Source organism: Rattus norvegicus, chromosome 8 (genome assembly GCF_036323735.1).
Source record: "Rattus norvegicus strain BN/NHsdMcwi chromosome 8, GRCr8, whole genome shotgun sequence".
Taxonomy (NCBI): domain Eukaryota; kingdom Metazoa; phylum Chordata; class Mammalia; order Rodentia; family Muridae; genus Rattus; species Rattus norvegicus.
This window is the reverse complement of record NC_086026.1, coordinates 126,927,957-126,942,185: the sequence shown is the minus strand read 5'-3', so window position 1 is coordinate 126,942,185 and position 14,229 is coordinate 126,927,957. Positions and strand designations below refer to the sequence as shown.

Genomic DNA, 14,229 nt, shown 5'->3' with positions numbered 1-14,229 from the left:
GACACTTTTGTGGTGGGAACTTTTATATGATATTCAAGAAGCCATTGCACACATCGGTATCAACAAGCTTTCCCCCGTTTTCTTCTAGTGGTTCTTTGGTTTGGGCTTTAGACCTTTAATCTATTCTGTATTGACTGTAATAAGCTTTGTAATAGGCTCTACAACCCAGTAGGCTTAGTTCTCTAGTTTTAAGTCAGGGTGTTGATGGTTCTCAATAAGTCAGGGCAGTCTCCACTGCAGTTGCATTGAAGTGGTAACTCACATTCGGGACATCTTAACTAATCTAAGACCATGGTATAGCTTTCCTTTTAGGTGGGGTTTTTCCGTCAATGGTTTTATTTTGTTTTACTTGTGTTCCTTTGAGACAAGGTTTCACTATGTAATCCTGACTGACCTGGAATTCACTGTACAGAGCAGGCTAGCCTTGAGTTCACAGCGTTCCTCCTGCCTCTGCCTCTCCGGTGCTGGGATTGAAGTCTTTTGCAGACGACATTTTAAGTATTTAAGTAGCTACAGGTCTGTTTAAAGCCCTACACTGAAAATCACTATTTCAGGACAGCCGGGCATGGTGGTACCCACCTGTAATCCAGCGCATTGGGGAAGCAGAGGCAGGCAGGCCAGCAATTCAAGGTTACTCTTGGCTACCGAGGGAGTTCAAGGTCAGTTTGGGAAACAGGAGACCTGGACTCTAAACGAAACAGGCTGAAACACAACAAAACGTGGACAGCTTGTTTAGTGGCGAAAACCAAGTAATGGGGGGACCCACACGGGATGTGAAGATAGGCTGGTTTGGTATAAAACAAAACGAAACAAAGCCTTCCAAACAAACAAACCACCACCACCAACAATATCCCCTGAAGTATTTTTATCTTTTGGAAGTAAAACATCAATCTTTTTTTTTTTTAACTTGAAATATTCTCAAAGATAAAATGCTCTGGTTTTTTTTTTTTTTTTTGTTTTATTTTGTTTTTAAATGTTTTTCTCTTTCACTGAATACTCAGGATCTTGGATTTATTTTCTGGACACACAAAGGTCAGCATGGTAGTTGTCATGGAGCGAATGATATTAGAAGAAATTTCAAGTTCATATGAAGGGCTCATGGCCAAAAAAACGGGGGGGGGGGTTGCCTAAAAAGAGCCGTGGGTTTCCGAAGAAAAGTGAGAAGAAAACCATTAAGTCCAACTAGATACTGAAGCCACTTGGGGAAGAAAATGAGCGAAGTGTTATAAGCTACTCTGGTGTTTCTGAGGTTGGCCTGTGAACCGCCATTCAGCTACAGATGCCTGCAGACGTGATCAACTGTCAGGATTTAAAGTTTTCGAGCACGCGAAGTTGCCTGGTACATTTGGATAACTTAGCACACGGTTCCAGTGAGTCTGCTGGGGATGGGTCTGCCTCGCTACGGTGTGCGGACAGAGCATGCGCAAGACCAGGATTCCCTTTATGTTTTCTCAGGAACGGTGCGCAGGAGCTGAAAGACCTTGTCTCCGAGCTTGCATTTTGTCACCAGTGGGCAGGGAAAGCTCCAATGACTTACAGGCTTGGCCACCCGGGTAAGTGTTCTCTCTTTTCTCCTCCCTTCTCTATGACAGCAGCGAGTTAGGGAGGGGAACTATATAGACTTATCCCAGAACATTCCATTTTCTGAGATGAAAACTTTACTCGTATATTTTTGGTTGTGAGCCTAGACTTTAATGGCTGAGCTATCTCTCCAGCCCGATGGAAACTTTGCTAACGAGACCAGAACATTAATATTAGAATCAGTGGGCCTAAAGATAAGAAAGCTAATTTGAATCCAAGTTCCCCCTAGATTTCTGCTTTTAGTCATGATGGTTTAAGATTCCTGAGCCTTTACTTACTTACTCATTTACAAAACTGAGATCATAAACGACACCTGACAGAATGGTTTTCAGAAGTAAGAGAACAGATATTTTCAAGCATCATACTGGGTTTCCATTTATCCTGGAAATTATATATATAAATGATGTGTATGGGTGTTTTGCCTGCATATACATCTGACTGCCCTTTGTGTGTCTGGTGCTCTGGGAAGTCGGAATTGGGTGTCAGATCCCCTGGGATGGGAGGTAAGATGGTTGTGAGCTACCATGTAGGTGCCGGGTTCTAGCGCCAACCCTCTGTAAGAGTGTGCTCTTAGCTGAGTCTTCTCTCCGGACTCCTGAGGAGAATGAATGTGTAAGTTGTTAGTGAAAGGACACGATCAGCCTTACGTCTCAGAATGTGTATGGACACGGGACTGAGGGGCAGCATATTCAAAGCAGGAAGGCAGGTAGAAAATTTGCAAGAATATAGTCTCTGAATGTCCAGGAAACAAAACAGAAGGGGGAAGGGACAGGACTGGATGCGGTCAAGTGGTAGGAGATAAGACTCGAATCTCCTTCATCTTTAAGCACTTCATAGCTCAAATACTACAAACATAGCAGTGGCCATTAAGAAAACATTTTTTGGGGTGTGTGGTGATGCACGATTTTTTTTTTTTTTGGTTCTTTTTTTCGGAGCTGGGGACCGAACCCAGGGCCTTGCGCTTCCTAGGTAAGTGCTCTACCACTGAGCTAAATCCCCAGCCCCGTGATGCACAATTTTAATCCTGGCACTTGCTTTAAACCCAGAGGCAGAGGCAGGCGGATCTCTGTGAGTTTGAGGCCAGCCTGGTCTGCAAAGCAAGTTCCAGGACAGCGAAGGCTACACAGAGAAACTCTGTCTCAAACAAACAAATAAACCAAATGAAAAAACCAAAATAATAAAAATAAATGAGGAAAGAAAAAAGTACTTTTTGACATAGGATTGACTCCCATTAACTCATAGTTCTGACACCTTTTCCTTTTATTTCTTGTTACAATTTTCTCCTTTAGCTTTAAATCCCATTTATTTAGCCTGGGGTGGGGTGCACACACCTAGAGTCACGTATGAACCGCAGAGGACAGCTGGCAGGGTCGAGTTCTATCTGTCCACCCCTGTGGCTCCTGGGGGTTGAACTGCGGTTGACAGAGTCAGAAGCAAGCGGTTTGGCCTCTGAGCCACCCCTCTGCTTCTCCATTTGTTCTTTCAATAACCAGCTCGAAGTGCTGGGAATGATCTCCCCGAGGAAGAAAGGGCATCATAGGAAGAAGCAGTGTCAAGAGCCGGGGTGGTGGTGCAGGGCTTTAATCCCAGTACTCGGGAGACAGAGGCAGGAGGATCTCTGTGGGTTTGAGGTCAGCCTGGTGAACAAAGTGAGTCCAGTACAGCCAGGGCTACGCAGAGAAACCCTGTCTCAAAAAACAAACAACAACAACAAAACGTGGTCAAGTCTTCAGGTGGGCCTAGGCATAGTTTGAAGACTTTCCGTCCCCCTCATCCTCAGGACAGACAAATGCATTCTGTGGCCTGAAGCACTGAGGATTAAGAGGGGACTGGTGATACATACCTGTGACTTCCCAGGGGTAGAGGGCATCGGCCAAGAAAGCCCATGTTGGATGAGATTGGAGATAGAAAAGCAAAGACTATTCACTTGTCCTTTACGGTGCCTCAGGAGCCCCTGTCTGCTCCCTGGAGCCTGCTGGGGAAGCCTAGTGTATCAGCGATATGACCACAAGGATGCTCTAGTGTTCTTGCACCACTTTCCAGCATCAGGTGGTCTTAGGGCCCCAAAGCACAGCCCAGGTTTCAATGTCTCAGAGCAAGCAGTAGGCAGTTTCAGGTTTAAGTAAAGAGGGCACTGTATGGTCCTTGATGGGAATGACATGGTGGAATGGAAGAAAGCAGCACTAGCCTGTCAGTAATCTGTGAATGAAGACTGGATGGGAGCAGGGCATCTGGACGAGCAACGTGTATGTCTCAGTGAGGCTTCCATTGCGTGGAGGGACATCATGACCAAGGTAACTCTTATAAAGGAAAGCATTTAACTGGGACTGGCTTAGAGGATCAGAGGTTCCGTCCATTGTCATCTCGATGGGAAGCGTGGTAATGTGCAGGCAGACATGGTGCTGGAGGAGCCGAGGGTTCTACATCTTGATCGGAAGGCAGCCAAGAGGAGACTGTCTTCTGCAGGTGGCCAGGAGGAAGGTCTGAATCATGTTGGCCAGACTAGAGCGTATGTATGCGATTTCAAAGTCTTGCCTTCACAGTGACACAATTCCTCTTACAAGGCTACATCTCTGCCAATAAGGCCACACCTCCTAGTAGTGCCACTTCCCATGGGCCAAGCATGATCAAGCCACAACACTGCAGAATACTCACAGAAAACAACATGCTATTCTGAGTTTTGTGGAATATGGCTCCAGACTTCTGAAGCAACTCTGGGGAAAAGCTTACACTGAAATCATCCCGATGAATTCTTTGCTACTCAGTAGAGAAGGAGTTCTCAATATAAATTGAGCTTTATGAAAAAAACAAAACAAAACAAAACAAAAACAAAGGAAAAGAAACTAATTCCCATGCTGTCATCTGGGATCGAAGGTTCTCCATGCAGATAAACTTTTAGGCATTAGAATAAGCAGAGCCAGTGTTGGTTCTGAGTCGCTGCCTGAATTCTGCAATGTAAGGGTGAAACACAGGAAATACAAGTTCATACTGAGAGTGCAGTTTTCAAAAGGGCACTGGCAACAATGCCAACCAGATGAGGAGAGACTAATATAAGAAATGTACAGGATCGGGGTCCCACGGTCCCCAGCACTTACTCTCTGTTCTGACGTCTCAAAAGCCAGAGCTCAGATGCAACTGTATTTATCATTTATAAGGGAGAAAATAGAGGCCCAGAGAAGTAACTTCCCCAAGCACAGCCAGCAGGCAGTTTGGTTTTGATCTGTGGTCGCCTGTCTTATTTGGCCACCTGTCAGATTCTGAAGTATAGTCTCTCTCTCTCTCTCTCTCTCTCTCTCTCTCTCTCTCTCTCTGTGTGTGTGTGTGTGTGTGTGTGTTCACATATGTGCCTGTGCGTGCATGCACAAAGGCAAGAGGGCAAGTTTAGCTGTCATTCTGCAAGAGCCACCCACCTTCTTTTTTGAGACAAGTTCTTGATAGGACCTAGGACTCTGATTAGGCAAGGCTGATTGGCCAGAGAGCCTAGCCCCACGGTCTGGCTCTCTAGTTCTGGAATCCACAGCACCTGACTTTTACATTATATTCAAAGGATCCACCTCAGGTCTAAACATTTGCAAGGCAAGTGTTTTCCCACCTGAGCGATCAGCCCACTTCGCAGTCAGAACCATTCGGAAAGGGAAGAGGGCTGCCTCAGAGCAAGGGTTTCACTGGAGTGGTTGGGGTGTGTGCAAAGAACGGTGTGGAGCTGTTTCAGGATCTGACAGGGCAAAACACCCTGAGTGTCTGATTCTGAACTTCCAAAGTTGCATTCCATCTGTAAGTTTATATATACTCGATGTATGTAATTTAGAGTGGCTCTCCCTTCCTATTCAGGTTAGTGGCATGTGAAGCTTCCCCAAATTAGAACATTTAAAAACTTCGGAGTTATCCTTGATTACAAAGCAACTGTGAGGCTAGCCTGGGATACATGAGACCTTTTCTCAAAAGTCCCATTATGAAACGTCAGCTGCTAATAAGTGAAAATGTTGTATGTGCCTGCAGGTCTGAGCTCTCCTCTCACATTCTGTTTCTCTTTGATGCCTGATCATGTATGACTTTAGCTCCTTGTCAACTCTACATGTTTAATTCCATGGGCTGGGCTTTCTGGGTGCTTAAGGATTGGTGTTTCAAACCACATCTTGGTTGGTGTTCTCACGCATCTCCCTTTGTCTGTGGTTGCTCTGAACAGACGCTTTAGGGCTTCAGATAATCGGCCTGTTGCACTCCATTCATGGTAGCCATGCCATTATAGGTTCCCGAGGACATTGCTTAGGGATGCCTAGCCATCTTCCCAGCGACGCCATGTGGGCATCGCTGACTGGGCATAATCCACCTCGCTTAACACACACACTGGCTTAACGGACACTGGCCCTTCCAGTGCTGCTGTGTGGAGTCGAGGAAGACTGCACTGTGCTGGGGTGAACTTTTGTTCCAGGGGGGACAGATGGGAACGTGTTGCCTTCTGCAATACCATTTTGGCTGTTGAGGCACCGGCTCCCTGTGCATGGTTTGCTTATCTTGTTCTTGTGCAGTCTAGAGTTGCAAATACCAACGCCAGCGTCAATTTAGGACTGACTCTCCCAAGTCCTCACATAAGATGACAAATTCTCCCCTCCGTTTTTGTTTATATCATAGTCGGGGCACCACGTTGATGTCACCCATGTGCAGGTAAGTCAGATTATGTAACTCTCATTTAGAGGAAAGAGGGCTGACACACCTGTCTGTCCTAAACATGGAGGCTTGAGCTCTCTAGGGCTTTCATTTTGTTCTGAGTTCCTATAACCCACTGAACCTAAATATGAAACCAAACTGAAACTTCTCGATTTTGAAATCAAAGGCTTCTTTGAATCTCAATTCTAGTTTAGTAAAAAGAATACATGACACTTCACAAAAGTCGGTGGGAGGTAGGTTTCTGTGGGGGGCAGTGTGAAGCAAAAGCCAGATTTAGGAGAAATCAGGAGAACAGTAAAATCTAATTTTCAATTTCTTTTCAGAGACTTTACATTTACTGGGCAAATTCTTCTCTTTGGCCATCATCTTGAGGCAGCATCCTGTCAGAGTCCCTGCCTGTCTCCCAGCTGCTGGGGCTGCGGAGGGACGCAACCCTCCTGGCTTCATGTGAGCAGAGATTAAATGCAGGGCAGGTGGTGGATACTCAAGGACCCCTCTCTACTCGACTGTTTCCTTGAACCCTCCTGCTCCTGGTTTTTTTTTTTTTTTTTTGTTTTTTTTTTGAGGACTCCACACTGCGCTGGCCCCCCACAGCATCTACTCAGCCCTGACTGCCCCATCTTCTGTTCTTGAGTCTCCCTTTTCACCTCAGGGTCTTCCAACCCTACGCTGCACATCTGAAAAATCACGCGCCTGGAGGTACTATATGAGGCACATCATGGTGGTGGTGGTTCACACGTGTAAACCCAGCACTTGGGAGGTGGAAAGAGGAGGCATCCTTGGCTGCATGGTCTATCCTAGGCTACTTCAGATTATATCCTCAGGCTCAGTTTCAAAGGCCCTCTCCTGTCAAAAGAGAAAGAAAACGTTTTGTGACAAAAGAAGCCAAAGCACAGTACCTAGAATATTTCTTCTAAGTCTATAAATTAGTGAAAACATGTGTTCAGGATAGGTGAATAGACATGAAAAATCAGAGTATCACATAGAGGGTGATCACGTATGTAGCATTACTGCAATGCCCAGACTGTCCTGAAACTCACAGAGATCCAGTTGCTTTGCCTCCGGATTGCTGGACTAAAGTATGTGTCTGGGTTAACTTGTTTTTTCATGATATCAACAGTCTCGGTTGTTGCTATGTGGTGGTTTCAGATCTACAGGTATGTCTCCAACACTGCAGCGTGTGGTTGCTGCTCAGATGACTGCAGTCATGAGGGCAAGGCCACCAAACTGATGCGGTTCACACTCTACTCTGTGCTTTCCTGGGAGGTCTATTTGTTTCTTATGGTAAGTCTGTCTGGATACTTGTAACCTTCCTCGGAGCAATCCAGCAGACGGTCTTTGAAGCAGGGTATGAGCCAGTTAGTTTGCCTTGACTCATGAGAAAGGTAACAAATTTGACCGAGACTGTCGGTGCAACAGTAGCATTTGCTCATTAGAAAACACCCAGAACTGGACAGTTAGCTAACTGGACATGAGAAAGGTAACAAATTTGACCGAGACTGTCGGTGCAACAGTAGCATTTGCTCATTAGAAAACACCCAGAACTGGACAGTTAGCTAACTTGTAAGTAGTGTTTACTGAAAGGATGCTGTGTTTCCGCTTTATGTTGAATACTATTTTCGGGTATTGTGAGTCACCCTGTGAGTGATGGTTGTTTACTGCCATCGCAAAGTAATATTCCAGTGAGATCGCAGGAATTGTTTACTGGCTGCTAAGAAAGTTTTACTGTAAAATTTTAATGGCTGTTCAAGTTTAATGGCCCATTAGAGACTTTGAATTTTTAAATATTACAAATCTAGTTTGTGTACCAAACAAGCATTTTATTTAAGTATTTGAAAGGCTAGAAAGCAATAAATACATTATGATCAGAAAAACTGAAAATGCTCTTCCACAGGTCCTGAGTTCAAATCCCAGCAACCACATGGTGGCTCACAACCATCTGTAATAGGGATCTGATGCCCTCTTCTGGTGTGTCTGAAGACAGCTACAGTGTACTTATATATAATAAATAAATAAATAAATATATATATATTTTAAATATGAAGTTACTAAATAGAAAAGTGAAAGAAAATTAGTAGGACCACTGAAAACCAGGGACAGCAATATAAGGAATAAATCTGACTTCACACATTCTAGGAAGCGGAGTAAAAGGTGGATCCAGTTCCTCCTTCCTAAAATTAATGAATTCCTTTTAAGAACTAAGAATCAACCCGGCCTGGTGGCTCATGCCAGCAGTAATCCCAGCCCATGGGAGCCAGAAGCAGGCGGATCCTTGCGAGTTCCAAGACAACTAGAGGTAATGTACTGAGACCTTGGGTTAAAACAAAACCAAAGGCAAAGTCCGAGAAATAGCATGCGGCTCAGCTGTCAACCTAGTTTCAGCTATGTAATTTATAGTTAACTAATCAATTCCATTTGAGTTACAGAGACCTAAACTTACCGAAACTGACCGACATCCCTAGACCTACTGTTATTACCACTATAATTATTATTATCTTTTTAAATTTTTAGACAAGGTCTTAAAATATGGTTTAGGCTGGCCTTGAACTGATGCTGTAGCCCAAGCAAGACCTGAACTTGGGATCCCTCTGTCCTACCCTCCTGAGCAGCTGGGTTTCCAGGCCTGGACAACAGGACCTATCTGTAATTTGAAATTTAAAAAGCAGAACCTATCTCAAATAAGATAGGATTATCGTCTAGAAGAAAGCATGGATAGAACTGTTTGTGTTTTGTTGTTTTTGAATAGAAACTTTTTACATAAGAATTCTGCCAAACAGAGTAAGAAAATTTCCGAGGCCTTTGACAATCACTTAGAAGCTTCACGGTGAGCCGTAAAGCAGGTGAGCCGTAGAGCAAGCAAGCCGAGCCGTAGAGCAGCCTAGCCGTAGAACAGCCGAGCCGTAGAGCAGCCTAGCCGTAGAGCAGCCGGGCCAAGCCGTAGAGCAGGCGAGCCGTAAAGCAAAGCAGGCGAGCCGTAGAGCAGGTGAATTAATGGAACCATGTTGGAGTGAAACAACATGGGAGGCACTAAACCCATTACCTGAGACTAATTCAGTTTCCATCGTCATCATTCATCATCACTGCGCAATGGTGAAGAAGTCATGAAGAGTATCTGACCCGTGAATTGACCCGAAGATGCCTGTTTATACAAACAATACATTGCCCGAATACGGGTGATACCAATAGCAAAACATGGTCCATGAGGGAGGACACTAGTCAACTAGATTGGTCTTGGACAAGTTATCAATTAAATTCGTCAACACCACTGCATTGAGATCCTGTCTTCCCAGTTTTGCCACGCTGACAGTCAAAGGTAACTATGACATAAAGTAACACCCGAGCCTATGCTGTCTAAGCAGAGAGCCCAGGATGCAAGGCGTGCCAAACCAGGTTTGCAAATACGAGCAAGCCGAGTCCCCTTGTGGCCAGGCTTAGTTTCTAGTTGCCCCACAAGAGGCGTGGCAGAGTAGACCAAGAGCAGCCGTGTCGACTCAAAGTGTGCAAGGCCAGCACAAGCAGGGACTGGTCAGTGATACAGAAAACACTCTTCATTTTTGTCTCTTTGGCCCAGACAGCTGCATCTAGTCTCTCTTGTTTGGGAACCATATATTTGGTAGTGAAGCAAAGAGAAAGACCTGACACCCACAAAACAGAAGCTGTGGTTCATGGTCCAAGAACGTCAGCTGGAAATGAACACTCAGGCCCCACAGATCAGAGATTGAGAACTACCGGTTTCTAACCTGTCCTTTATGTGCACCCCTCAGCGTTTGCTAGAAGAACACAACCATGGAACTTCCGTTTTCTTCATGTGTATTGCTTAGCGCTAGAACAGAATAGGACCACGGGGTGAGCGTATATTACAAACGGGGTGTGGAGGGGGTAAGATTAGATTGACTTACATACATCCTGCTAAGTAGTCCAGCAGGAGCTGTCTGCATGCTGAAAGGCTGAGAGCCTGAGAGCAGCTGAGCACGCCAAGCAGAGTCAGCTCAGCACCAAAGGCCTGGGGAATTTCTCTGCAGTAAAACTATTTGGGTTCCTTCCCATCTAAAATGGTTTGTGCTCCCAGACGAAAGTCACACACACAGCCTTTGCATTTTAATATGCCTTAGGCAGCACAGTAGCTAAGCGACTGCCTACCCTCCTACCATGCTGTTAAAATCCACTTTCCTACCAATAACTCGGAGTTACTACTTAACTAATTTCTATGTTCCGCCTGGGCTGCTCTTAAGTGAGCCGTAAAGCAGGTGAGCCAGCCGTAAAGCAGGTAAGCCGTAAAGCAGGTGAGCCGCATTTTTTTATGCTCAGCTATCCTTCTCCCTCTTGCGGGTTCTTTCTCTTCCAAGGTGGCTCCTTCCTGCTTGCCCTCCTCGTGGTTTCCCCTCTCCAAGCCCACGAAAAACTCAACCCTGCCTATGTCTCTTCTCCCTAGCTATTGGCTGCTGGCATTTTTATTCACTAATCAGAATTAACTTGGGGGCTGCTGGGTCCCAGAGTCTACTTGCAGACTCCAGATCTTGAAGGCCAACACTTAGCATGACAATAAACAGTAAAAGACAAAACTTCAACAGAGAGTACCCACTCCTCAGAAGGCCTAAGAGGCTGGAGTTGGTGCCAGCAGGCCACCGCAGGAACAACTGCCGTGGACGCAGAAGCTCAGGAAGAAGCAGAGGCCGGTAGGCTTATATGACTGCTTTTCTTGGCCCTCTTTATAGCTGAGCCAGCCGTTGGAATGTGCCACACACTAGGAGGATGTGTGTTCTTCTCAATTAGTCCTCTCTGGAGACAGCCTCTCAGGAGCCCAGAAGCATCTCTCTCAGGAGATCCTTAGTCCTGTCAAGTTATAGTCAGAGGCAATCATAGCACTAGGTAACTCTCATGCATGCTAAAATTTGAGAGGTGTCTGTGAATTCCCCGCAAGCTGAGAGGTGTCTGTGAATTCCCCGCAAGCACATTTGCCACTCTCAGCAGAAAGATCTTTATGAACCCGTATCAGATCCTTAGCTCTTAAGGTAGCGACTACGGGACACATGAGGCTGTTGAGCACCTTAAATGTGGTAGGGCCAAGATGTGCTCAAAGTGCCCAAGGACAAGCGCGCACTCAGGTTCATCAGGAAGAGTGTGGGCATGCGCATCTGCGCCAAGAGAAAGTGGGAGGAGCTGAGCAATGTGCTGGCCGCCTTGAGGAAGGGTTGATGAACCCTCCCCCAATAAAAGATCGTTCCTACAAAAAAAAAAAAAAGACGTGCTTGGGTTTGACACACTCAGTCTTATTACCCTTGCTCCTTGGGGTGGTTCTTAGGGATAGGGAATAAGAAAGTCCACGATCAACAACACAAACTCCAGGAGCCAGTGAGAAGAGGCTCTGGGTGTGCCTTTATACCCCCCACCCGTGCCCCATTGGTCCGTGATTGCTTGTTCCATGTAGTTGGCACTATCTGATTGGCTGGCCTCTTCACACCCTCTGTCGTCATTTGTCTCCAGGTGTCAAGCAGGTTTGAGGATTAGTAAATGCAGAAGCAATTGCTAAGCATGTGTGGGTCACTGCGGGTGCCAGTCAGGATATGCTGACTCATTCTTCCTATACAGGCCTTAGTATTATGATGATTATGTTGATGACCATGATGATGATGATTTTTTTTGAGACAGGGTTTCTCTGTGTAGGTAGAATGATTTCCACATTTTATAGACCAGGCTGGCCTCAAACTGACAGAGACCCCCAGAGTGCTGGGATTAAAAGTGTATGCCACCACTACCCAGCCTCACTCAGGTTTTAAAGATATAAGAAAGAAATGTTAGGTCTGGAAAGACGGCTCAACAGTTAGAGTGCGGGCTGCTTTTTGCAGAGGACTTGAGATCAAATCCTAGTACCACGTCAGGTGGCTCAAACTACCCATAACTCCAGCTCCCGGGGATCTGATGCCCTCTTCTGGCGTCTGTGGGAACTCCACTTAAGAGTACACGGCATGGCACATCAAACCATTTCCAGAAGAAGGGCATGTGAAGAACAGTGTGCCTTGTAACAGCTTCTCTGTTTGTTATATGTTAAACCATGTAATATACTGAAGTAGGGAGAATGCATTTTGCGGCTTGTATGTGTACGTGGTGTTTATGTGTGTGCACTCGGAGGTCAGAGGCCAACTCTGAGCATCGGTGTCCACTGCTCTCCACTTACTTCTTGAGAACCTAGAACCCAGCAGCCTGGCTGAGGATTGAACTTGGGTCCTTACGATTGTATCATGAATACATTGCTGACTGAGTCATCCTCCCAGACCCTCCGTTTCTGTTTTCAATAGGAAACAGCATTTATGCAGACACATAGATTATAGGATATTTATATCATACACACAGCACCTCCTCACTAACCTTAAAGGATGATCGTGTCCCTAGTTTGGGTCTTGGCTCTAGCTTATTTGAAACAGTAGCAAGAATAATGGAAAATGGTGTTTGTTTTGTGTTTAGCATTTTGCGTGGATGGTTTGATTTAATTCCTGCAGCGACTATGGGAATTCTATACTATTAGGGAAACAGAGTCCCAGAGAGTTTAAATTGGTTGATACTGTGTGGTATGTGACAGACAGAATTCAACTCAGGGCCAGCTGAGGTCAAGAAATAGCCGTAATACTTTCTCTTGCCTACGAATGTACTGGAAAAAAAAAGTCAGTTTTTAATGGCATTTCTGTATAACTGAATTCTGTCCAAGTGTGTATCCAGTGAAAATGTAATGATAAAACAGCCCCGCAGGTAACATCCAGACCCACGAGTCTTCTGAGGAAGGCCATTGTCTTTGAAAACACATCAACCGGTAACTTCACAGCTACCGATAACAAGTCGGTCACTTGGCCAGGAAAACAGTCCAAACCCGATGGATAGCAAGCAAATCAAACCAAAGCAAGGGCCTGGACAGGTGGCTCATTGGCCAGCAGTGGACGCTGCCTTTATGGGGGACCCAACCTCGAAGGCCCCCATTTGGTCCTAGAGGGCATCTCAAGTCATGTGCACACACCCATAAATACAATAAAATGTTAAAAATGACACAAAACAAGAAAAAGCAGCATCTTCATAATTCTATGACGTAACAGTGTGCTATGTCCAACTAGCTTGAATGTCTGGACCAGCCTATGTCAGGTGTAGGCTGTGAGTTCGAGGGGGGCTCCTTTGAGACAATTAATTCTTTTTTTGTGTGTGTGTTTGTTTGAGACAGGGTCCTGGAACTCACTCTGTAGACCGGGCTACCCCAAACTCAGAGATCCACCTGCCTCTGCCTCCTGAGTGCTGCGATCAAGGAGTCCAGCCACCACTGCCTGCCTGTATGTCTTAATTCAGTTAGGTTCACAGTAAGCACCAGAGTGACGCTCAGTTGGTTACTAAAACGTTTGGCTAATTGTACTAACAAAAACCAATCCTCTGTGGCTCTGCCACCTGCGGCATACCTGAGCTGACCCCTGACACAAAGACTGGGGAACAGTTCCTGTGGCTTTTGGAGTTGAGTCTCCTCTCAGTTTTAGAGTCCGCCGACCTCTCCCGTCAATGGCGTTGCCAAGCACACCTACACGGGGACATCAGACGTCATCCATAGATGCTTCTGGGCGGTGTCTGTCTTACAGGGCTCCTTCCAGTCACAAAATTCTCACGGTCTGACTTCATAAACAACACATTTAAAACTGCAGGGAAGTTCATAGAGACCCTTCAATCAGGCAGGCACGGAGGCAGGAAACAACAGCTGCTTGCACGGAGAGCATTTTCACCTTCAGGTGACGCCATGGAGGAGCTGCCCATGGACCTTTATGAGGTCTTTAATTCAACTCTTTAGGCAAGCCAGATTTTGGTTAAGAGCTCCAGAACCTGAGTGTGCCACCTCTCTGTCTTGGTAGTTTACACGAAACCTCATCTGACAGAAATGAAAAGACGCCCATGTCTAATGATAGTTCTTACTACTGAGGACACACCAGCTTGGAAGGTTCAGGAAGGAGAGAGCAC

At 45.7% G+C, this 14,229-nt stretch overlaps 1 long non-coding RNA gene across 3 annotated transcripts; it reads right to left on the bottom strand.

Annotated features, from left to right (window-relative positions):
* Positions 1–2,823: 2,823 nt before the first annotated feature.
* On the bottom strand, positions 2,824–10,495 carry LOC102547938 (uncharacterized). 3 transcript variants are annotated; one of them, XR_010054303.1, is made up of 3 exons: positions 9,990–10,495; positions 9,290–9,388; positions 2,824–7,095 (listed from the first exon to the last, which is right to left on the bottom strand). It is a non-coding gene; the product is annotated as an uncharacterized LOC102547938 (long non-coding RNA). The 3 variants fall into 3 exon arrangements; XR_010054304.1 differs by having other exon boundaries at positions 10,149–10,495; XR_005488546.2 differs by having other exon boundaries at positions 9,290–10,495.
* Between the last annotated feature and the right edge of the window lie 3,734 nt (positions 10,496–14,229).